This window comes from Dipteris shenzhenensis, chromosome 19, assembly GCF_047967505.1.
Source record: "Dipteris shenzhenensis isolate YYH24624 ecotype China chromosome 19, Dip_SZ_1.0, whole genome shotgun sequence".
NCBI classification, from domain to species: domain Eukaryota; kingdom Viridiplantae; phylum Streptophyta; class Polypodiopsida; order Gleicheniales; family Dipteridaceae; genus Dipteris; species Dipteris shenzhenensis.
In genome coordinates this window covers 55,077,338-55,102,150 of record NC_141614.1, presented here as the reverse complement: position 1 = coordinate 55,102,150, position 24,813 = coordinate 55,077,338, and the positions used below count along the sequence as shown (strand labels likewise).

Genomic DNA, 24,813 nt, shown 5'->3' with positions numbered 1-24,813 from the left:
GCAGAAAGCAAGGGGTATCGTCTCTACAATCCTGCTACACGCAAAATCATTGTAAGTAGAGATGTGATATTTTCTGAAAATTCAGCTCACACTCAGGCTGAATTTCAAATGCCTTCATCTTCAGAGGATGTCTTTCAAGGGTTGCTACCCATTGCTTTGGGTTCCCCTGCTGATTTTTCTGATCCAAATCAGAATTTACAGCAACCTTCAAATGCTTCAGTTCTGCCACAGGATGTCTTGCCTCCTCCACAGGCAGTGGAACAGGTGGTGCAGCAAGAAATTGCAGACATACATGCAGCAAAAACAGTCCCAAACTGGCTGTTACAGACTCTCAGGGAGAGTAAACTTGATGCTCCGTTACCTGGCAGGACTTGCAGTGCAGCAAGACACATGGAAGGTGCTAATTCAGTGGAATCAGCATATGCAGGTACTCTCCTTGATGAAGAGGAGCCTGCCACATTTGAAGAGGCAAAAGGTAATGTGCATTGGATGAATGCCATGCACGATGAGTTGCAGTCCATTGCAAAAAATCAGACTTGGGATGTTGTGGACTTGCCACAGGGTAAACATGCTATTGGCACACGATGGGTATTTAAAGTCAAACGGAAGCCAGATGGCTCCATTGACAGATATAAGGCCAGGCTGGTTGCTAAGGGCTATGCTCAGAAAAAGGGCATAGATTATGAGGAGACATTTGCTCCTACATCCCGGATGACCACCATCCGATCAGTAATTGCAATGGCTGCACATTTTGAGTGGAATGTTCATCAGTTGGACATAAAAACAGCCTTCTTAAATGGGGACTTGCTGGAAGAGGTGTATGTCAAACCACCTCCGGGCTTTGAAATTACAGCAAATGCACTTCAAGTATGCAAACTCAATAAAGCTTTATATGGGCTGAAACAGGCCCCTCGTGCATGGTATGCTAAGATACATGCCTTTTTGACCAGCAAGGGGCTGCACAATAGTCCTACTGAGAGCACCCTCTACATCAAGATGGATGGGGGGGAAATATTAGTCATCCTTCTTTATGTCGATGACTTACTGCTCACAGGGTCCAATGAAGAAAAAATTGCAGATTTCAAAGCTGATTTGCAGACCAACTTTGACATGTCAGATTTGGGGCTGCTTCACTTTTATTTGGGGATCCAGTTCTCTCATGAGAGACGTGGCACTGTTATGTCTCAGTCCAAGTATGTACAGAAACTCTTGGACAGATTTAACATGCAAGAGTGTAAGCCCATAGCCACTCCTATGGAGCCGGGGCTGAAACTCACAATGCATGATGCAGGAGAATCAGTTGATGCCACACTTTACAGTCAAGCTGTTGGATGCCTCATATATCTCTGCAACACTAGACCTGATATTTAGTTTGCAGTATCTCAGGTGAGCAGGTACATGCACAGCCCAAAAACTATGCATTGGCAGGCAGTTAAGCGCATCTTCCGTTATTTGCAGGGCACAAAATCTTTTGGCTTACTATTTCCCAGGGGGGGTGACTTGCAGATGCATGCCTACAGTGATTCAGATTGGGCTGGTGATTATGACACTAGGCAGTCCACTAGTGGCAATTGTTTCTTTTTGGGTAAGTCTTGCATTTCATGGCTGAGCAAGAAACAATCTACAGTGGCTACCTCATCATGTGAAGCTGAGTACAGGGCAGCTTTCACAGCAACAGTTGAATGTGTCTGGCTGAGACGTTTATTTGCTGATCTTCATCTGTCTTTGGAGGGTCCTTCTCCAATTCTCACTGATAGTCAGAGTGCCATTGCAGTGGCAAAGAATCGCTCGCACGAAGCACATTGAGGTTCACTATCACTACGTCAGAGAGAAGTTGCATGCAGGAGAGATCAGTATGATCTTTGTGTCCACACATGACAACGTTGCAGATATTTTCACCAAAGCACTACCACGTGAAAAGTTTGAGGCATTTCGCAGTGCCCTCTGAACTTATATCCGTTTGGTGATTGATCAGCCTTGTACATGACATTGGCACTGGAGGGGGGTGTTAGAATTATAGATATAATTCAGCAGTGACCAATGTAATATAATAAGCTAGTTGGGGGAGAGATCACATATCAGGTGGGATGGCTGGATGAGGGGGCCAGCCCGGTCCCTTCGAGTTTGGAGGGATACGTACAGACATCTGGAGACGGCTGATCTTGCAGACGCAGCTGGAGGTGCACGTGGAGCCCAGGCGAGACGCACGGAGATCGACGGCGCGATCCCAGCTGATTGGTTGGTTCCACCTGAGCCTCAGGCCCTCATGCCTGGTGACGCCCGCTGGCTGGGACAGTTCACCCCCCGTGGCATCCCACTGGTGATCGCAGGACGTATGGATGACTCCTCTATCTCCTTCTTCGCGGTTTTTGGGGATGGACGACTCAGGAGAGAGGATGCGCTCATCGACCCCCTACTCCCATGGCAGAGGGTTCGGGTCGTAGGCCTTTTGGGGAAGGTCTGGCGTACCGATCCTAGCATCGAGCAAGACCAGATGCAGCTTTGGCGTCTCTGGCTCTGGGAGGGGCGGGCCTTGTCAGAGCTTGATTGGGACCCAGGAGAGTGGTGGTGGCCAGAGATTGTGACAGGACAGGGGCCGACTTCCTTCTTCGCCTACAGCACGACTCTGGGCAGGCGAGTTCTTGGGAGGATGCAGAGCCGCCCCCCCACCCAGCGGCCCAGCTGGTATGCACAGGGTATTTCCAGGTTCTTTTTGCAGGCATTCTGGAAGGCCTTGTGGGAGAGCTGGCGGCCGCGGAAGATCTCATACTTCATGTGGCTTCTTGCCCACAAAGGTCTTCCAGTGGGGAGCTGGTTGCGGCAAATAGGCCAGGACGGATGCTACCAGATTTGCCATGAGGATGAGGAGTCACCAAAACACTGCCTGTGGAGCTGCACTCGCGCCCAGGAAGTGTGGAGGTGGACTTTCGGGATTCTTACTCGCGCAGCACCAGAGCTAGGATTGATCACTTGGGGCGCGTTTTGTTGGTGCAGCACCGCACTTGGTCTTCATCACTTATTCGAGGCATGCCAGCAGGACCCCACTTTCCTTATCACACAGGGGACGTGGGGGCCGCTCGAGGGTATCCCGCAGCACCTAGCAGAGGCTGATACAGGAGTTCGGGAGAGACAGCCAGTCTGGGAGATTATTAGCAGCATTGCAGGGTGGCACATCTGGACCTCGCGCTACGCGCAGATCCTCGGTGGCACCTCCTTATCGACTGCCCAGATCATGACGGAGATTTGGAGCGAGATTATTCATACCCTCAGAGGCCAGTGGGACCAGATTCAGGGAGATTCACGGGCCGGTTAGGAGAAGCGGAGACGCTTCCTCCGGGCTTGGGACACACAGGGCCTCTTCTTCGAGCAGACTTCGCAGGGCCTTTGGTGGCACTACTCACCACCCCGATGGCTGTTCATTCACACTCGTCTTATCCCTCCGTGAGAGTATGATTTATTCTGTTACCTTTTAGGGCTGTGTCCGATTTGTGAACGCAGCCCGTCAGCTACAAGCTGACCTTTTGTATCTTGTTCTCGAAGTAATATAATTAGCACTGTTTTTTCGGCAAAAAAAATATAATAAGCTAGTTAGGGGCACTTTTCCCTCCTTAAGAGGTTTTTCCCCCTAACCGCAGTTAGTTCACTAACTATGGTTAGTGACTACTAAGGTTTTGTCACTAGGACAAAACCTTATCTTTTCTCACTTTTGAGTTGTACTCTCACGCTCTATTCTATTGCAACTACGTCTTCAGCTTCCAAGCTTCCTGCTCTCTAAATCTCTCTTGCTCTCACTCACTTCCTATTCCTTCAGATACTCCCTTGTATCGACGATTGGTAGGAAGTTTGCTTTACCTTACCAATACTCGCCCTGATATTTGTTCTGCAGTTGGGCTATTATGCTAGTTCTCTGCTTCTCCCAGGAAGAGTCATTGGGATGCAGGTTTACGGGTGCTGAGGTATCTGAAGGGTACTTGCACCTATGGGATCACCTACACCAAAGGTATTGAACTAGGCGGGTTCTGTGACAGTGATTGGGCAGGTGATGCTGACACCAGAAGATCAACAACAGGATATTGTTTCTTACTTGCATCTGGTGCCATTTCTTGGCTAAGTAAGAAGCAACCCACAGTGGCCCTTTCATCTACAGAGGCAGAGTACAGAGCCGCGTGTACAGCAGCTTGTGAGACATTGTGGCTGAGGTGGATTCTGGAGGACATGGACGTGTGTCAGGAGGATGCGACAGTGCTGATGTGCGACAATCAGAGTTGCATAGCTATTGCCAAGAATCCAGTGTACCATGCGCGGACCAAGCACATTGAAGTTCATTACCATTTTGTTCGAGAGCTCATCATCAACGACGTGATCGATCTTATCTACTGCCCGACCGCCGACAACTTGTCCGACCTCTTCACGAAGGCACTCCCTCGAGAACAGATGGAGCACCTCATCAAATGCATGGGGATTGGCCCACAGTTGTGACATTGAGGGGGGGTGTTAGAGACTCACTGTGCCCACCTGTGAGCCCCCGTTTTGTGGGGACAAGGGGCAGTGAGAGGTAGGAAGGATGGGAAAGAGAGACCCAGGCAAACATCATAGGCAACCAGCACACGGGCTGGTTGCTGTCTGCAAACAGCAGAGAATTAGGGGGGGGCCCTGTGCCTCCCTGGAAGCATCAACAGTCCCATGGACTGGCTGCACAGGGCACCCTTTTATAGGGGCCTGTGGCAGGGCCAGTCTGCCCAACCAGGGCTACCGACCAGGGCCGACCCTGGTCGGATTTCCAGAACAGTCTGGTCGGCCACCAGTCAGGGGACCGACCCTGCTGGTCGGCCAAACCAGAGGGCCTGGGCAGTGCCTATAAAAGGCCCACTCACTCCTTCATTCCATCATCCAGTGCAGGACAGAAAGCCTCGGTCATAGGCTGTGCTGTGCACTCAGAGTTGGTCTAGTCTGACAGAGAGAGTTCCATCATTTCTCCTCAGCACTTGGCTGAGTTTTGTATTGCTCCCCTGGAGCCAGTTTTCTGTCCACCATCCGGTGGATGAATATATTCTCTCTCTCTCTGTTTAAGTTATCTCTGAGTGAGTGTTTATTGCATCTGTGATCAGTTATCTGAGTTGAGTGTCAAGAAGAGTGGGAGAGATCTTGGCTGGAGGTTTGAGTGATTCATTCCGTCCGTTTACTAACAGCCATCTCTTCCTTGAGCGAGATAGAGGTGCAGACTACAAACAGACATGCTACAGAGAGCAAGTAGAAGCAGTAATACATTCTTGTCCAAGGATGGACCAAATTATATCAAAATATGGTCACAGTGTGCCACCATCTATCAGCAAGGTGCTGCCTAGATGTGGACCCATGTGGCTCCCAAAATCTGTTCTCCTACCTCATTGTGGCACCTTCAAAACACTTCAGCCTGCATCACTCTCCTCAAGCTTCTATGGGCTTCGTGATGGTACCCCACAAACACACCTTCCTGCTGCTCCCTTGCACAGCCTATCGTAAGGCAAAGTTAGCTCTGTTGAACCTTGACGTCCTTGCTGCTGTGTAGGCAGCCCAATGGTGAGGCACAAGACACCCGTGACTGTGTCCTTCCTTGCTGCTGCGTAGGCAGTCAATGCTGAAGACCTCTTGCTGTAGTTCTGGACGCAGTGGTGGCTGCCCAAGTTGAGGTACTAGAGGCTTGGCAATGTGGAATAAAGAATGTAGGGCCCTTTTATAGGCTGGAGGCCCTGCAGATCTACCCAGCTTACCCACAGACTGGGCAGACCCAGTCTGTGGTTTCTTTTGCAGATTGACTGGCCTTATGCTGCACCTGCTTTTGAACCGGCAGTCCCAGTCTGTTGTCAAACCGATTGGTTGATTTGCCCTGACCTGTTCCTGGAGCTCCCATTGCTGCGCCTGTTGCTGCTGGCTGCCGTGCACCCTTCTGCTGCTTGCCGACCAGCTCTGGACACCTGGCCAGCTCCACACCATCCAAGGAACAGTTGCACTGTTGCCACTTGTCAGTCCAGACTATTGCGCCTCTGTTTTGTACTGCTCCAGTCACCATCTCTGCTCCAAACACGTTCAGATGCTGCACAGTCTTTCACTGCTTGTTGCAGCCTGGTGGTGCTCCATATGCTGCCCTTATGGCAGCCTGCATGCTGCCCATGTGGCAGGCCTGCAGACCCTCTCACTTTGCCCCAATGGCATCTCTGAGACCTGCTTGGTGCACCTCCCCATGCTCTCCCCATTTGACGGCTCACAAATGTGGAGGTGACCTACCAAACTCCAACAGTGCGGGAGCTTGGAATTGAATATGATGATGCGTTCACATGTTTATGATAAGATGGGGCAGTTCTTTGACTGGGTGGTCAGTGAAGGCCCAGTGTGTCATTGAGAGGAGTAGTTAAAGTAGAAGATCATTGCTCAACCTGTGAGCCCCTATGGGAGACGGACCCAAGTGCTTGACTGTCATGACATGATTATTTGTATTAGATCCTAGTGGATCATTCTAGGGAATTTGGCGATTACCCTATGGTTGTAACATTGTAAATTGGCCAATTGAATATAATAAAATAAGCACGTATGCATTAGGTCCTAGGATGGTTAGGAAAGGGTAGCATTGTGCATGGGTATTGCATTAATCAATGGTAGGCATAAAGAGTCATAGGCTAAGGGTAGAATAATGGGGTATGCCCAAGGGATGTGATTCCAAGAGGCATGAGGGTTGCACCCTCTTGTGTCATTCATGGTGTGTGTGTATGGTCATTTGCATGCATATGGTTTGTGGCTTGTGTGGAGCATATAGAGAAGAGTCTAGCAAAAATACACTCACGTGGGCACTCCTTCCTACCCATTTGGAGGGCCAATACTTCTTAAATTTTATATCATCTACACACATGTGCATTTCTGCATTGAAGAACGTGACAAGTGGTATCAGAGCCAAGATCCTCTGACTGTGAGAGGCCGTTGCATGGAAGTTGCAACAGTCGGTGACATCGACGTGAAGTCATCGAAGAGAATCAAGATTCACCCATCAAGAAATCACTAGGGGGCTTCCTTTCCCTCTCTGAAAGTCGCTTTCTTTTTGGCGATAGGCAATTTCGTTGGTAAAATCGATAGGGCAAATTTCTTTTTTTTGGGGAACCGGCCCCGCGTCGCCAATCACGGGCCTTCAGGCCCCTGTGCAGTCCGCGGCCGCATTAACTACCCCCGTCGGACGTAGTCCTAGACGCGGGGAGCCTAGTATAAGGGCCAAGGCCTTGTGTAGGCCTTGGGCTTCCACGTCCGCGTGGCGTGTGGTGGGCGGCGCCACAATCTCTGCCGCGGCCCACGCTTGGGAGCCGCGTGCAGCCGCCACCTCTCCTAGCCGCCTTGCGGACTGCCAGCTCTGCAGAATTGTGGCACGGCTCTGCTGCCTCCAGCTAGCATCAGGCCGCCATGGCCGCCGTCTGCACCCTGCACCCCAGTCGCCTGTGTCCCCTTCTGCACGTTGCCACATGTCAGCCCACCTGCTAACCCGCTTTGCACCCAGCTGCCTTAGCCGCCCTTTTCCCTGCCGCCTTAGCCGCATTAGTTTTCCCCCCTTTCATCATCACTCATCTTTCCCTTGCAATTCGACCCCCCCCCCCCATCATTCATTATTTATCCCCCTCTCTTACTTTTAATATATATAGCAATTCGAAACCCCCCCCCCACGCTCTCCTCTAGGAAATTGCCCCCATTATATTTCCTCTCATCTCTCCTTGTCTCCTTTTCCCCCTTACACTGTCATTCAAAAATTTATATTTTAAATTAAAAAAAAAAGAGAAAGAGAAGGAGGAGGGGCCCTTGTACATTTCGAGGGTCGTGGAAGCACCGAAGAGTCGCAGCAAGATTGTGGAGTGGGCTGCCCGTTTCATCAAACGAGCGAGGGGAAGTACCACTATTCTTTTTAGCTCACATTTAAATTCCTTTTTCCATCACACTTTAATTCATTTCACACACTCTTAGCTCATCACGAAGCTTAATTGAAAACTTGATTAGTTCCACTTTGTATTTCCAAACATGGGAGATAATCAAGAATTCACACCTGATAACGTTCCTGAACTCACATTAAACCTCATAGGAACAACACCATCCACCAAAACTTATTTGATCCATCATCCGATAACCCTTAGCCACCTACCAAACCTCCACCAAGGACACCATCACCACCACACTACCTGGACAACACAATCCAAGAATTTCTTCAAGGATTGTTGGCAGTCATAAGTGAAACAATTCAAAGGGAAATGCCCTTAAAAAGAAAATTATTTGAGGATCAAGTAGACCCTTTAGAAAAGACTAAGAAAAGAAGGTTTGATCCTAAAGAGCGGCTTGAGTTTCCAAAGTATGATGGGGCTAGGCATCCGGAGAAACTCTGTTGGAAAGGTCACCTCCCCATCTGTAAGCCCCCATATGAGGAGAGCATGGGGGAGGGAGACCTAGGGCAGAAGATGCCCAGAGAAGAAAGAGAGAGGGGGCTGCCACATGGGCAGCACCTCACAAGAGAAGATAGTCTGGGACAGATTGCGAAGGATCTAGGACATGGAGGCGCACTGTTTGCAGAGGCGCAGATATGGCAGGGTGTGCAGGCCCAGATCTGCAGCAGGAAAAGTGACTTTCAGTGGGCAGGAAACAGGCCTTTTATAGGCTGGAGATATGCCTTGAAAAGAGGGCCAAAAGCCCTGGAAGTTTGGGCCATAAAAGGCCTGGGTTGTGTGCCTTATAGGGCTGGACCAGCCACAGACTGGTCGGCCAGTCTGTACCAGGCTGGTCGGTTTTTATCAGCCCCCCCTTGGGGCCTATATAAGGAGGCCATTCAGGCCTCATTTCATCATCACTTGCAGCAGCAGATCCAGAGCAGAAAGGAGCAGCAGGTAGCCACCCTCTGGACCTACATTCAGGAGGATAGAGAGGTGCTAGCAGGGCTGCAGACTTAGCCAGGAAGCTGCCCACCTAGGCTGGTTCCCAGACAGTAAGGTGGAGAGGATCATCCTAGACGGAAAGTTTACTTACGCTCGAGGTGGAGCACGCGGACTCTAGTCTAGAGATAGCCAGCAGATAGGGGAAGGACTTTGTGGTAAGATCAGAGGACCACACCATTGGTGGGACTCTGGATCTGTCTCTCTTGTATTGTGTCCATAGTTGTGGCTGGAAATATATTATTTGGTGGTTTCTCTATCTAGTTTGGTTCATTGTCTATTGATGAGTCTGCACACCTATTGAATGCACGTAAGTAAAGAAGTTTGTGATTCCACACCCACACCGCACACTGTGTGAGCGCCTGGGCATTATTTCCGCTGCGTGTACCCTCTGTTGGGTCATTTCTAACATGGTATCAGAGCCCAAGTAGGAGGCTCACTGGTGTGGGAGCCTGAAGGCAGGGACCTTGCTGAAGGACGACCCTGATTCAGAAGCTCTAGGGAATCGACTTCCACGACTGGAGGATTGTGCCCTTGCGAGAAGGAGGGTGACTCAGGTTCAGTTAGGTGCGTTCAGAGTTCTGGTTTACTGAAATTGAGTTTGGTTGACTTTGCTGAGTGGTATATACAGCAGAGATGTCGATAGCCTCTTCAGCCCCTGCTATCCCTTCCTCCTCCTCCAGTTTTCTCTCTTTCACTATCCCTAACTTTGGAGAGTTGGGGAACCTGGACGGGACTAATTACCCGATCTGGAAAGTGAAGATCCGGAGTCATTTAGTGGCTCGGAAGTTGTGGAAGCTGACCACGGGAGAGGAGTCGAAGCCGGAAGACATGGTGGACAGTAAAGGGAAGGTACTCATGGCAGTAGACAGAGAGGAGCTTGAAGCTTGGGAAGAAAGAGATGCCCATGCCCTGGTAATAATCATAGGGACTACGGCGGACTCTGTTCTTCCGCATATCCAACTGGCCGAGACGTCAGTAGAGGCGTGGGCCACACTGAAGGATCTGTACGAGACAGATAATACCTCTCGGATCGTGCTTCTTCAGCATCAACTCTACAATCTTGATATGGAAGAAGGCGATACGGTACATAGCCATTTGACGAAGGTCAAGGTGGTGCGGGATCAGCTGGCAGTAATTGGTCAGAAGACAGACTCATGCCATCTGGCCTTGATGGTACTGAGGAGATTGCCTCGGAGTTTCAAGAGCTTTGTTACAGCTGTGACAGCAGGACAGAGGACCAAACCTCTGACATTTGAGGAGTTGTGTCCATTACTGCTACAGGAGGAAGCTCGGGAGAAGCTCTACAACGAGGACAAAGACGACAAGGCGATGCTGGTGAAGGATTCCGCGGGTAAGGGAAAGGGCAAGCCCAACAGTGGCAAGTCCAATAAAGATGACTCTGACGACGAGGGGACTTCGAAGAGGAAGCACAAGAAGAAGTGTTTCTATTGTGATATGCCCGGACATTTTGCAAAGGACTGCAGAAAGAAAAAGGCGGATCTGAAAAACAAACAGGAGTCTGACTCAGATTCAGAGGGAAAGGCCAAAGCAAATGTGGTAATCGAAGAATTGTTCCTGGTGACATCACCGAGTGTTATCGAGGTCAGGTATGTTGATCCCGAAATCACAGTAAGGATGTCTGACATAGAGAGTTGGGTCGACGAGGAGTCAGATGCCTTTGTGAAGGTGAAGGACAGTATGGAGCGCTTGGTACCTTCCAGGTGTGTAGCTGTTGACACTGACACGAGGGTGAATTCCATAGAAAGCCCTAGGGTCTCATGGTCAGATGGATGCTGGACTTCAGAAGGGGACAGTACAGGATTACACAGGATCTTGGCGGGTGCCTCATTGAGGTACAGGGTTTGCTTTCAGAGCGAACATTCAGGCAGTACAACAGTCTGGTATGTATTTTATATTCTGCATTTGAGCCTTTATAGCATGCTGTGGAGAGATTCTGCTCTTCATTTGTCTCAGGTGATAAGAGATTGGAAGGAATTGGCCTTCTTCGAAGGCAGAAGGGGAAGTATTGGTGCTTCTTCAAATCTCGGACGCAGATTGCTAGAAGGTGATGGACAAAGAGTACTGAAGCCAGAAGAGTACCTGCTTGAGAACTCAGCGAGAGTTCATGGTCCAGGTTATCTGGAAATATTCATTGGTTGCAGACCTTGCCAAAGGAAGGACGGGTTGAAACAGACCCTCAGAGCATGGTGCCTGGAAGACTCCAGGTTGTTCACTCATTATGAGGGGGACGATTGGAAGATCGCGACAGCTGGATTGCTCGAGTTCAGAGGCGGGAATGTGACTGAAGGAGGTGGTACCAGGAGGTGCTACCAGAGATGGACCTGTGTACCAGGATGGTGTGCGGAAGCGGAAGCGGAAGCGGAAGCGGACCTGGTGGAGCATGAGCCACTAGATGAAAAGCCAGGAAAAGATTTCGACACCGAAAGGTTCCAGAGGACTACGACCAGGGAGTTACTGGAGCATCTTCATCGACGTGTTGGCATTGGGCTGAGATGTGTCGGTGAGAGGGGGTGTTGGAAAGGTCACCTCCCCATCTGTAAGCCCCCATATGAGGAGAGCATGGGGGAGGGAGACCTAGGGCAGAAGATGCCCGGAGAAGAAAGAGAGAGGGGGCTGCCACATGGGCAGCACCTCACAAGAGAAGATAGTCTGGGACAAATTGCGAAGGATCTAGGACATGGAGGCGCACTGTTTGCAGAGGCGCAGATATGGCAGGGTGTGCAGGCCCAGATCTGCAGCAGGAAAAGTGACTTTCAGTGGGCAGGAAACAGGCCTTTTATAGGCTGGAGATATGCCTTGAAAAGAGGGCCAAAAGCCCTGGAAGTTTGGGCCATAAAAGGCCTGGGTTGTGTGCCTTATAGGGCTGGACCAGCCACAGACTGGTCGGTCAGTCTGGTCGGCCAGTCTGTACCAGGCTGGTCGGTTTTTATCAGCCCCCCCTTGGGGCCTATATAAGGAGGCCATTCAGGCCTCATTTCATCATCACTTGCAGCAGCAGATCTAGAGCAGAAAGGAGCAGCAGGTAGCCACCCTCTGGACCTACATTCAGGAGGATAGAGAGGTGCTAGCAGGGCTGCAGACTTAGCCAGGAAGCTGCCCACCTAGGCTGGTTCCCAGACAGTAAGGTGGAGAGGATCATCCTAGACGGAAAGTTTACTTACGCTTGAGGTGGAGCACGCGGACTCTAGTCTAGAGATAGCCAGCAGATAGGGGAAGGACTTTGTGGTAAGATCAGAGGACCACACCATTGGTGGGACTCTGGATCTGTCTCTCTTGTATTGTGTCCATAGTTGTGGAGGGAAATATATTATTTGGTGGTTTCTCTATCTAGTTTGGTTCATTGTCTATTGATGAGTCTGCACACCTATTGAATGCACATAAGTAAAGAAGTTTGTGATTCCACACCCACACCGCACACTGTGTGAGCGCCTGGGCATTATTTCCGCTGCGTGTACCCTCTGTTGGGTCATTTCTAACAAACTCCTCGATTGGATTAGACATTTCCAATTGTACTTTGTACAATTTGATCGTACGGAAGATGGGAAGTTAGCACTAGCTACTCTACATTTGGAGAAGGATGCGTTACTTTGGTGGTCCGTACGCCAATCGGAAAGTAATCCAATCAAGGAGTGGTCTAAATTCTTGGAAGAATTAAAGACGACGTTTCTCCCGCTTAAGTATAAGGAGGACTAAATGTTTAAATGGGAGAAACTATGACAATTTGATAGGGAGACAGTGAGCAAATACACTACAAAATTTTGGCATTTATCTCTAGAGTTCACAACGAAGACGGAAGAGGATAAATTATATAAGTATCTCTCGGGTCTTAGACCCAATATCCGACATGAGTTGGAACTCCTAAGTCCGAATAAATTAAAGGACGCCATTAGATTGGCCGAGGCAGCGGAAAGGAAAGTCAATCCTAGAAGGAGAGAAGTAACATATGAGGCGTCAACTTCACAAAGTAGATCCTTTGCTCGATTAGCTAACTCTTAACGAAATGGATGACGTTTTCCTAGGCGAGCGGGAGTATGAACAATTAATAGCAAACCAACAGGGAAACCTACTCTAGGAGGACGTGTGAAACTTCCATTCATGTCTCCTCAAGAAAGGGATAGATTGTTTAAGGAAAGAAAATGTTTTGGGTGCAAAAAGGCGACAGATCATAGATTCTATGATTGTCCGGAGTTAAAGAAGAAGATGGGTAAGACCAATGTAACTAGGACTTCTCATCCTAAGCAAGAGGGTGAGCCTTCTTGTAAAAATAATGAAAATAATAAAAAAAGAAATAATGCTAGTTTGCATTACACCTTTGGTCGACACGATTTATTTAAGTTACATGGATATGTTGGGGGTCAGCGTATCATTGTCCTCATGGATGATGGTAGTAATTATGATATTATCTCAGATAGGTTGGCTAACATAGTCAAAGCTAAGAAATGGCCATTGAGGGATATGAGTATTAGTGGTGCGTTTAGAGGTAATGAAGAGCAATGTACTTCTAAAGTCAAGAACTTGCCCTTCAAGATCCAAAAGTATGATGATCGTAGAGACTTTCTTGTTGCTCCTTTGCAAGAAGTCGACATGATCCTAGGCAAGTCTTGGAGGTATGATTTCCAACTATCTATGGATGTAAGGAAACATACTTGTACCTTTGAGCACCAAGGTATGAGGATCACTTTAAAAGGTGAGCGAGATATTTCCCATATTCCACTCATATCTCATACTAGAGCTAAAAGAGAATTACGTAAGGGAGTGAGTTGCAGTGTGATATATGTTAGGGAAGTAAAGCCCGAACATAGTAATTAGGAACGTCAACATTTAGAGTTCCTTAAGCAATTCGATGATCGATTTGCTAGTGATAATTGGCATGAGTTGCCTATCTCTGGACCTGATGATCATACTATTGAGTTGATCCCAGGGTCCTCTCCTCCATGTAGAGCTCCCTATCGAATGAATAAGGTAGAGCTAGAGGAGGTAAAAAAACAAGTTGCGGACTTGCTAGAGAAAGGTCTAATCAGGCCAAGTAGTTTGCCTTTTGGGGCTCCAGTCCTTCTAGTGAAAAAGAAGGATGGAACCTTTATTATGTGTATTGATTATAGAGCCCTTACAAGTTGACAATTAAGAATAGGTTTCCTATACCTAGAGTTGATGACTTGTTAGACTCCTTGAAAGGTGCCAAGGTATTTAGCAAATTGGATTTAAAGTTGAGATATCATCAAGTTAGGATGAGGGAAGTGTTAGAAAATAGGAGGTGATGAATCACTCAATCCTCCACCCAAGATCTCTCCAACTCTCACACACTCAACTCAGATAGATGATCACAGATGCAACAAACACACACTCAGAAATATAGACGGAATAGATGGAGAGAGTATATTCATCCACCGGATGGTGGGAAGAAAATGGCTCCAAGGGAGCAGTACAAATCACAGCAGGGTGCTGGAGCAAACTGATGAACTCTCTCTCACAAACTCTCCCAGATCTGAGTGCTGAACGCTGCCTTGGAGAAGGCTTTCTGTAGTGCATTGGATGCTGGGATCAATGGAGAAGTGGGCCTTTTATAGGCACTTCCCAGGCCCCTTCAGATGACCGACCAGCAGGGTTGGTACCCTGTCTGGTGGCTGACTTCATGGGCCCCATAAAACTGACCAGGGTTGGCCTTGGTCGGTGGCCCTGGTTGGGCCGACTTGGCCTGCCACAGGCCCCTATATAAGGGTACCCTGTGCAGCCAGTCTGCGCTGCTGCAGGAGCCTCCATGTGAGGCCTAAAGCCCCCTTTTACCTGCTGTTGCAGGCTGCGACCAGCCCGTGTGCTGGTTGCCTATATCTGCCATGCTCTCCTCCCTCTGGTTCCGGCCTGAGTCTCTCTCCTAGCCCTCCTATCTCTCACTGCCCCTTGTCCCCTCAAATCGGGGGCTCGGCTCACAGGTGGGCACAATGAGAATCTAACACCCCCCCTCAATGTTACAACTGTGGGCCAATCCCCATACGTCTGATGAGGTGCGCCATCTGTCTTGAGGGAGTGCCTTCGTGAAGAGGTCGGACAAGTTGTCGGCGGTCGGGCAGTACATGAGCTCGATCACGTCGTCGATGATGAGTTCTCGAACAAAGTGGTAATGAACTTCAATGTGCTTGGTCCGCACATGGTACACTGGATTCTTGGCAATGGCTATGCAACTCTGATTGTCGCACATCAGCACTGTTGCGCTCTCTTGACACACGTCCATGTCCTCCAGAATCCACCTCAACCATAGTGTCTCACAAGCTGCTGTACACGCGGCTCTGTACTATGCCTTTGTAGATGAAAGGGCCACTGTGGGTTGCTTCTTACTCAGCCAAGAGATGGCACGAGATGCAAGTAAGAAGCAATACCCTGTTGTTGATAGCCTGCTTTACTTCTATCCCAAGGAAGTAGTGTAATAACCCAAGGTCAGTCATCTCAAACTCAGACATGAGTAGCTCCTTGACCTGAGAAATCTTCTTGACATGGTCACCTGTCAAGATAAGATCATCAACATAGAGGATGAGTACCAATCGCAACCCCTTCTCAATGAACAAGTAGAGGTTTGCCTCAGAAGGGCTCCGACTTAGCCCTATCTTCTGAAAGAATACATCAATCCTTTGGTACCAAGCTCTGGGAGCTTGTTTCAGCCCGTATAACGCCTTCTTCAACCTGCAGACCTTTAATGGGGACCCTGGATCTTGAAAGCCCGGGGGCTGCTCTACATATACCTCCTCCTCTAGGGTTCCATTAAGGAATGCGGACTTCACGTCCGTTTGAAAACTAGGCCACTGGAATTGGGCAGCAAGGGCAATCACTGTCCGGATAGTAACCATGCGAGTTGTGGGAGCAAAAGTTTCATCAAAATCCATGCCTTCAGTTTGAGCAAAACCTTTGACCACTAACCTTGCTTTGTACTTATCCAAGCTGCCGTCTAATTTGTATTTAAGTTTGTATACCCACTTAGTGCCGATAACTTTCCGTCGCGGGGGCCTGGCCACTAAGTCCTAGGTATTGTTCTTCAGGATAGCATCCATCTTTGCTTGCATGGCAGCCTGCCATTCTGGATTGTCCTTTGCCTCCTCGAAGGTCCTTGGCTCTTCAAGCTGAGCCACCAATGCAAAATTCACGGATGGGGTCTTTTGAAGACGTTGGGACCGATGCAATCCGGAACTACTACTCTCAGGTATTTCGGTGACCCGAGAGTCTTCCAATGTTCTTAGGTACCATCGGGGCAACCTCTTCTGCTTCTCAGTGGGAGGAGGAACAGGAACTGCTTCTGGAACAGCCTGCTCTTCCTTAGTACCTTGTGAAACATCAGCTTCCGACTTCGCCACCTCTTGGATGTTCAACCTAGGGCGGGGTGGGTTCGGGGGTCGAATAATCTCTTCCTCCTCAATCTGAGGCTCCTACTAGGGTTAAGGTTCCTTTTCCTCGAAGACGACATCCCGACTGATAAGGATCTGCTTCTTTATTGGGTCGAAGAGTCGATAGGCCTTCGATTCTTCGCTATACCCAACAAAGATACATTTTCTGCTCCAAGAATCAAGCTTGGTCCTGTCTTCCTTGTGCACATGCACCCATGCCTTAGAACAAAAAATGCGAAGATGAGTGATAGAGGGCTTCTTACCATAAAATGCCTCATATGGAGTCTTGTCGTGGAGGGCCTTCGTCTTGGTCTTGTTGAGAATGTGTACGACTGTATGGATAGCTTCACTCCAATAGGCTTTAGAAAGGTTCCTCCCTCGGAGCATAGCAAGCCCTGTCTATGTGGTGGTTCTATGCTTCCTCTCGGCTACCCGTTTTGCTGAGAAGTATGTGTTGTGGTGAGTTGTCGCTTGATCCCATGCTTGCGACAAAATGTGTTGAACTCATTTGAGGTGAATTCTCCCCCCCTGTCTGTACGGAACGTCTTGACATCCTCCCCTGTCTCCTTTTCAAATCTGGCCTTCCAGTCCTTGAACTTCTCAAAAGCCTGTGACTTTTTAGCTAGATTTAGATTTAGATGCTCGTTGGGGAGAGACTAAAATGAAAATGTTTAGACTTCACAAGCAGTTGTAGCTTGAATGAAGAGATTTTGGACTACCTTTTGATTAGCCTTCTCCTTTAGTGCTAGCCTTCATCATGGTTGAGTCTGCCCTTCACCTCCGGAGTGCCGACAGAAACTCAGTACAAAGACTTTGTATAAATGGATGCTCAAGTATGTGTGGGTGTGTGGATTTGTATGTGTGAGAGCATATTTTTATACTATGGTCTACACTCACTGTTGGGCGCTGATGACGTCAGTGGGGATGTCATAGTAGCTAGTCCTTGCTATGCATGATGGAGTTTATGGTTTTCAACCTTGTGAGTGACTATCATGAGATTAAAACTGCACTATGTTGTGTTTTTAGAGGATGAGTTTGTTCCTGTATTCATCTAGGTATATGCTTCTGCCGTATTAGCGGACATGCAGATTTCACCTTGTGAAGTTTTCGTCCAAGTTGCGGCCTGCTGGTATTGTGATAATTCTTTCTATCTTACATGGTGCGTTGCCCTATTAGCTAGATTTAGATTTAGATGCTCGTTGGGGAGAGACTAAAATGAAAATGTTTAGACTTCACAAGCAGTTGTAGCTTGAATGAAGAGATTTTGGACTACCTTTTGATTAGCCTTCTCCTTTAGTGCTAGCCTTCATCATGGCTGAGTCTGCCCTTCACCTCCGGAGTGCCGACAGAAACTCAGTACGAGGACTTTGTATAAATGGATGCTCAAGTATGTGTGGGTGTGTGGATTTGTATGTGTGAGAGCATATTTTTATACTATGGTCTACACCCACTGTTGGGCGCTGATGACGTCAGTGGGGATGTCATAGTAGCTAGTCCCTGTTATGCATGATGGAGTTTATGGTTTTCAACCTTGTGAGTGACTATCATGAGATTGAAACTGCACTATGTTGTGTTTTTAGAGGATGAGTTTGGGAATGTTCCTGGATTCATCTAGGTATAAACAATACACCCAGGTCATTCTACTGAAATCATCCACAAAGAGAAGTGAGTACCTGGATCCTGCCCACGATGCTGTAGACATTGGGCCACAAATGTCGGCATGAACCAACTCAAGTGGTTTGTTGGCCCGAAACGAGGCCTCTTGTGGGAACTTGTCTCTGTGCTGCTTGCCTTCTAGACAAGCCCTACAGACACCATCATTGCCTGTAATAGGTGGAAGTCCATCCACCATCTTCGATTTTGACATTTCAGCCAAGGTTCCATAGCTGACGTGACCGAAGCGCTCATGCCAAAGTTTGGACTTTTGGTTGTCTTCATGAACCAACATTGCACTGAGGCAGTACAGTCCATTTTCTTCAACTCCTTGGGCCACCATCTGTCCATTTGCTTTGGATTTTACAGTGACTGTGCCGTCTTCAAAGAGAACTGACATGTTCTTGTCCATCTAACTTACAGACAGTAACTTCTTGCAAAGGTTGGGTACATAAAGTACTCCAGATATATCCTTCACCTCACCTGAGGTCGTAATGAAAGGAATGCTACCAATGCCCTTCACAGGACATGTCCGGCTATCCCCGACAGAAACTTTGGAATCCGGGTGTGTACTTTCCATGGTTTTGAACCAAGTCTTTCTGTTAGACATGTGCTTTGAAGCACTGTTGTCAACATACCAACCCTCTTTTCCTTCACTGATTGCATAAGCTGAACAATGTTCACTGATTAAAAACAACTGTCCAGTTGTCACATTGGCAGAATCATTCTCAGGCTCTTCTTTGTTCCTGGCTTCTCTCTTCTGCTTCTGATCCGCCTTCTTCTTTTGGCATTCTTTGGCGGAGTGGCCAAGATTTATACAGTAAAAGAACTTCATTTTCTTCTTTCGGTCAGCGTCCTCTGACTTCTTGAACTCCTTTGGCTTGCCTTTTCTAGGCTTGTCTTTGGCCACTAATGCCTTCTCATCGGTTTACATAAAGAGTTTCTCTCGAGCCTCCTCCTGAAGCAGGAGTGGGCCAAGCTCCTCAAAGGTGATTGGCTTAGTCCGTTGACCCGCAGTGATTGTAGTCACAAAACTTTTGAAACTCTGTGGCAACTTGTGGAGTGTGAGCAACGCCAATTGACTCGAATCCACCTTCTGACCAACCGTTGCAAGCTGGTCCCGCACGACTTTCACCTTTGTCAGATGGTCATGCACACTATCACCCTCATTCATATCAAGATTATAAAGTTGATGTTGAAGAGTAATGATACGGGCTGTATTATCGGTTTCATACAGCTCCCTTAGTATGGACCATGCCTCTGAAGATGTCTCTGCCAACTGGATATGAGGAATCACAGCATCTGCTGTCGTGCCAATTAGCATTGCTAAGGCTTGAGCATCCCTCTCCTCCCATGCACTGAGTTCATCCGCATCTGCTTCAAATAGAACATCACCTCTTTTGTCCACAATGTCCTCTGGCTTCATCTCGGTCCCAATCACTATCTTCCATAGCTTCCATGCCACCAGATGACTTCGGATCTTGACTTTCCAAATTGGATAGTTCGTCCCATCGAGCTTTCCAGCTTCACCAAAATTGGGAATGAATGAAGAAGGAAGATGACTGGAGGAGGAGGAAGGACGAGCAGTGGGTGTAGAGGCTTCTGAACGCTGATCCATCTCGGTGAATAGCAAACTGAAAAACTGAAGCAAAAAAGATGTACTGACCTCCCGTGCTAGCTTGAGCTGAAAACAGAATGGCCTTTCTGCCAAGGGACTCCTTCCTTCAGAGAGTGCTTTGATGAAGAAGAGTTGAGTGCCTATGGCTCTGATACCATGTTAGAAAATAGGAGGTAATGAATCACTTAATCCTCTACCCAAGATCTCTCCAACTCTCACACACTCAACTTAGATAGATGATCATAGATGCAACAAACACACACTCAGAAATATAGACGGAATAGATGGAGAGAGAGAGAATATTCATCCACCGGATGGTGGGAAGAAAATGGCTCCAAGGGAGCAGTACAAATCACAGCAGGGTGCTGGAGCAAACTGATGAACTCTCTCTCACAAACTCTCCTAGATCTGAGTGCTGAACGCTGCCTTGGAGAAGGCTTTCTGTAGTGCACTGGATGCTGGGATCAATGGAGAAGTGGGCCTTTTATAGGCACTTCCCAGGCCCCTTCAGATGACCGACCAGCAGGGTCGGTACCCTGTCTGGTGGCCGACTTCATGGGCGCCATAAAACTGACCAGGGATGGCCCTGGTTGGGCCGACTTGGCCTGCCACAGGCCCCTATATAAGGGTGCCCTGTGCAGCCAGTCTGCGCTGCTGCAGGAGCCTCCATGTGAGGCCTAAAGCCCCCTTTTACCTGCTGTTGCAGGCTGCGACCAGCCCGTGTGCTGGTCGCCTATATCTGCCATGCTCTCCTCCCTCTGGTTCTGGCCTGAGTCTCTCTCCCAGCCCTTCTATCTCTCATTGCCCTTTGTCCCCTCAAATCGGGGGCTCACAGGTGGTCACAGTGAGAATCTAATAGGAAGAAGATGTGCATAAGACTGCCTTTAGAACACAAACATGACATTATGAATTTGTAATTATGTCCTTTGGGTTGACTAATGCGCCTGCTACCTTTTGTAGGCTAATGAGAAGACTTCTTCGACCATACATTGGCAAGTTTGGAGTTGTGTTCTTTGATGATATTCTAATTTTTAGCCAAATTGAAGAAGAACACAAGCAACATCTTGCACAAGTGATGGAATTGCTTTGAGAGAACCAACTCTTCCTAAATAATAAAAAGAGTGAGTTCTTTAAGAGGGAAATAGAATATTTAGGCCATGTCATCAATGAACATGGGATTCAGGTTGATGCAACCAAGGTGAAAGCTATAAAGGAATGGCTTGTTCCTACGAATGTACATGAGCTAAGATCTTTCCTTGGTTTATGTAGCTATTATAGGAGATTCATCTTGAATTTCTCTAAGATTGCATCACCACTTACTGATTTACTTAAGAAGCAATCAATGTATCATTGGAGTGACAGACATTCGAGTGCCTTTGAGAATTTGAAGGTTGCTTTAATGACTAGCCCTGTGTTAGTTTTGCCGGATTTTGATAAGCCTTTCTTTGTTATATGTACAGATGCTAGTGGTACATCCATTGGAGCTGTACTAACACAAGAGGGACATCCGATAGCCTTTGAAAGTCGAAAACTTCAAAGTGCTGAATTAAAGTATAGCGCATATGAGAAGGAACTATTAGCCATAGTTCATGCTTTGAAGTTATGGAGACATTATCTTTATGGGTCCAACTTCAAAGTTAAGACAGATCATCAGAGTATTAAACATTTGTTTTCTCAACCAATAGTTTCACCTCAGCAAATCAAGTGGGTAGAATATCTCCAAGGATTTGGACAACCTGAGTTCGAATATCAACTTGGTAAGGAGAACGTAGTTGCAGATGCACTAAGTCGTAGACCTAGTGTAAACTATGTCTCCGTAGTGAGAGAAGAATCTCTTAGTGCAATGAAGGATGCCTACAAAGGTGATAAAGAATTTGGGACTATCTATTATGCGGCGTTACTAGGTGATTCCTTAGGGGAATATGCAATTCATGATGAGTATCTTCTTAGAGGACGTTTCATCTGTGTACCCTCCACTTTTAGATCCCTAGTTTTTGAAGAGATGCATAGTAGTCCCTATTCTGGACATAGAGGTATTAGAGGAACCATTGATAGAATTGAAAGATATTTCTATTGGTCAGGATTGAGAAAGGACGTAAGTACTTTAGTCCAACAGTGCTTAACTTGTCAAAAAGTTAAGAGTGATGATGGTAAGACACCAGGATTACTTCAGCCATTACCCATACCTAGTGAAAGATGGGAGTATATTACTATGGATTTTGTGTCAGGATTTTCAAAGACAAGGACACAAAATGAGCAAATCCTTACTGTTATAGATAGACTTAGTAAACAAGCCCATTTCATTCCATGTAAGAAGAAAATCACTGCCATCAAAACCGTACTTTAGTAAGCACTAGGTTTGCCCAAGAGACTCCGCGAGTCTTTAGAAACCCAATATAGCTACTTATGCTTGGGCACTGATGACGACATAAGTGTTGCTTTGCTTGCTAAGTATGTCTTCCTTTTGTTTTTCATAAAAGTTTTTGTTTACCTCTTTTTTCTTCTCTTTCATTTTCTCTTTTATATTCTTTGTAGATTTTTTATCTTTAGAACAACAAAAAATCTAAATTTGTATGATTGGACTTATTCTAGTCTTACAAAGGTATACATGGATTACCTAAGTCCATTACATCAGATAATGATCCCAAGTTCCAAAGCCAATTCTGGCAAGCTAGTTTTGAGGACTTAGGCACTAAATTGCAATTCTCCACTACATATCACCCATCGACTGATGGACAAAGTGAAATAGCTAACCAAGCTATTATTCAATTGTTACGTAGTTATGTCCATGACAATCCTACCTTATGGGAATTATATTTACCTCTATTAGAGTTTGCATATAACAACTCAACCCATTCTGCTACCTGCAAGGCACCATTTGAGATCATCTATGGCCAAGTCCTTCCCACACCTGTTGCACATTTAGGAGATAGGTTTTGGCTGCTGATCCGTTTGCTGGAAGTACTTACACAGGTTAAATCACATATTCAGCGAGCTCAAGAAGTTTACAAGAAGTCTGCGAATAAGAAGCGAAAGGATGTACATTATGAAAAGGGAGATTGGGTTCTTTTAAAGATTGACAAAAGGCGTATAAAGACAATCCGAGGGAATACCAAGTTTGTAAAGCTAGCAGTAAAATATTATGGATCTTTCCAGGTTTCAGAGGTTATACATCCGGAAGGAACTCCAACATCATACAGGTTGACATTGCCTACCAGCTGGAGGATGAAGAATGGTTTCCATGTTAGCATCTTGAAGCCATTTAAAGGTGAGGCCTATTGAAGAAGAAGAACCAGAACTTGAAGACGGGGTAGAATTACTTGTTCCGGAACGAATACTATTCCATGAGGTCAGGAGTACCAGGAATAGACAGAGATCTTGATATTTGGTAAAGTTTAAAGGATATCCTATGAAAGATCACTTGAAGGACTGTCCCGCACTTGTTGAAGATTATTTGAAGGCACATAGATGAGGACATCTGCTTTTCTAAGCAAGAGGGCATGTCATGACATGGTTATTTGTATTAGATCCTAGTGGATCATTCTAGGGAATCTGGGGATTACCCTATGGTTGTAACATTGTAAATTGGCCAATTGAATATAATAAAATAAGCACGTGTGCATTAGGTCCTAGGATGGTTAGGAATGGGTAGCATTGTGCATGGGTATTGCATTAATCAATGCATTAATCAATGGTAGGCATAAAGAGTCATAGGCTAAGGGTAGAATAATGGGGTATGCCCAAGGGATGTGATTCCAAGAGGCATGAGGGTTGCACCCTCTCGTGTCATTCATGATGTGTGTGTATGGGCATTTGCATGCATATGGTTTGTGGCTTGTGTGGAGCATATAGAGAAGAGTCCAGCAAAAATACACTCACGTGGGCACTCCTTCCACCCCATTTGGAGGGCCAATACTTCTTAATTTTTATATCATCTACACACATGTGCATTTCTGCATTGAAGAATGTGACATTGACACTTATATAGGAACTATGGGTGTAAAAGAGGCTGCCATGTGGGCATGTTGATTGGTCTCTAGGATCAGGTCGGGTGTCTCAAAGTGGGCCCCAGTTGGCCTGCTGGTCAGCCAAATCAGCATTGGAGGGGAAGACTACCCCCCTACGCTATATAAAGGGGCCTTATGGCCTCATTCCTCTCAACCACTGGAGCTAGAGAGAAGCCATTGAAGCTCAAGAGCATGCGGCAGACAGAGAAAGAGAAGCAGAGATTGGCGAGCAGCTAGAGCAGCCCTCAGAGGTGCATAGAAAGCAGCAGAAGCTGCATGTATTGGCACTTAGGAGGGTGCTTCCATTTTCGAATAGATCAGTCCATTTTGGTGTAGTATACATATGGGATTTTTGGCTGTGTATATTTCAGTTTTGAGTGTCTACTTTGACTTATATTTGTGCACAGGTCTTCTATGAGTGAACCTGGATGTTGCTTGTGCAGAGCTTGAGCAGCTGTCATGGAGAGCAGCAGAAGATGCAGGTGTTGGTGCATCCATTTTCTAATAGATTGGCCCCTTTTGGTGCAATGTATACTTATACTTTTGTGCACACATCTTCTATGAGTAGACCTGGATGTTTGGCAATAGTTTTCCGCCTAAGGTTTAGGCTACTAGATAGCTAGATCCTGTGGTTCTATCAAGGTATCAGTCTAATGTTTGGTGCATACATAGTTTCTCCAGCATCTTGACACTTGCAATCATTGTGCATATCTGTCTCAAAGATGTAAGTGCTAGCTAATTCAGTGGAGTGGCTGTCCACAGTTCCCAAGTCAGAGGACTCTCTGTAATAAAACGATAGCATTATGAAGTTGTTGAAAGAATGAAAGGGCCTGTGATATTAAACAAGCATTATGGAGATTAGAATATCTAGAATAGAAGATCATTGTCCAACTATCTGATATGCACGACAACTTTAAACATTAAACGAATGAGTCACATGAACTGTTAAAGAAATGTTGATGCTGAATCCTGAGTAAATAGTGAAGACGGGTTCTCCATCCCTGCCTCATGTAGCACCTGTGTGAGTACCTGCATTTTATGTTCAATGGAAAGTTTACTCAAAATATCCTGAACATCTGCTGACTTTCATGTAGCATAGAAGCACTGACAGTTGCACTGAATTGTGTGGATGGATATCCAAGGGCAATATCAGGATAAAATGTAAAATAAGGCGGATAATAGAAGCTAAGAACTTCTAAGCACGCATTATTTCA

General features: G+C 46.9%; 1 protein-coding gene across 4 annotated transcripts in view; it reads left to right on the top strand.

Annotated features, from left to right (window-relative positions):
- Positions 1-24,813, top strand: part of LOC147890655 (Acyl-CoA N-acyltransferases (NAT) superfamily protein) — a 94,383-nt gene that overhangs the window by 13,604 nt on the left and 55,966 nt on the right. The gene's annotated exons all lie outside the window — the stretch shown is intronic.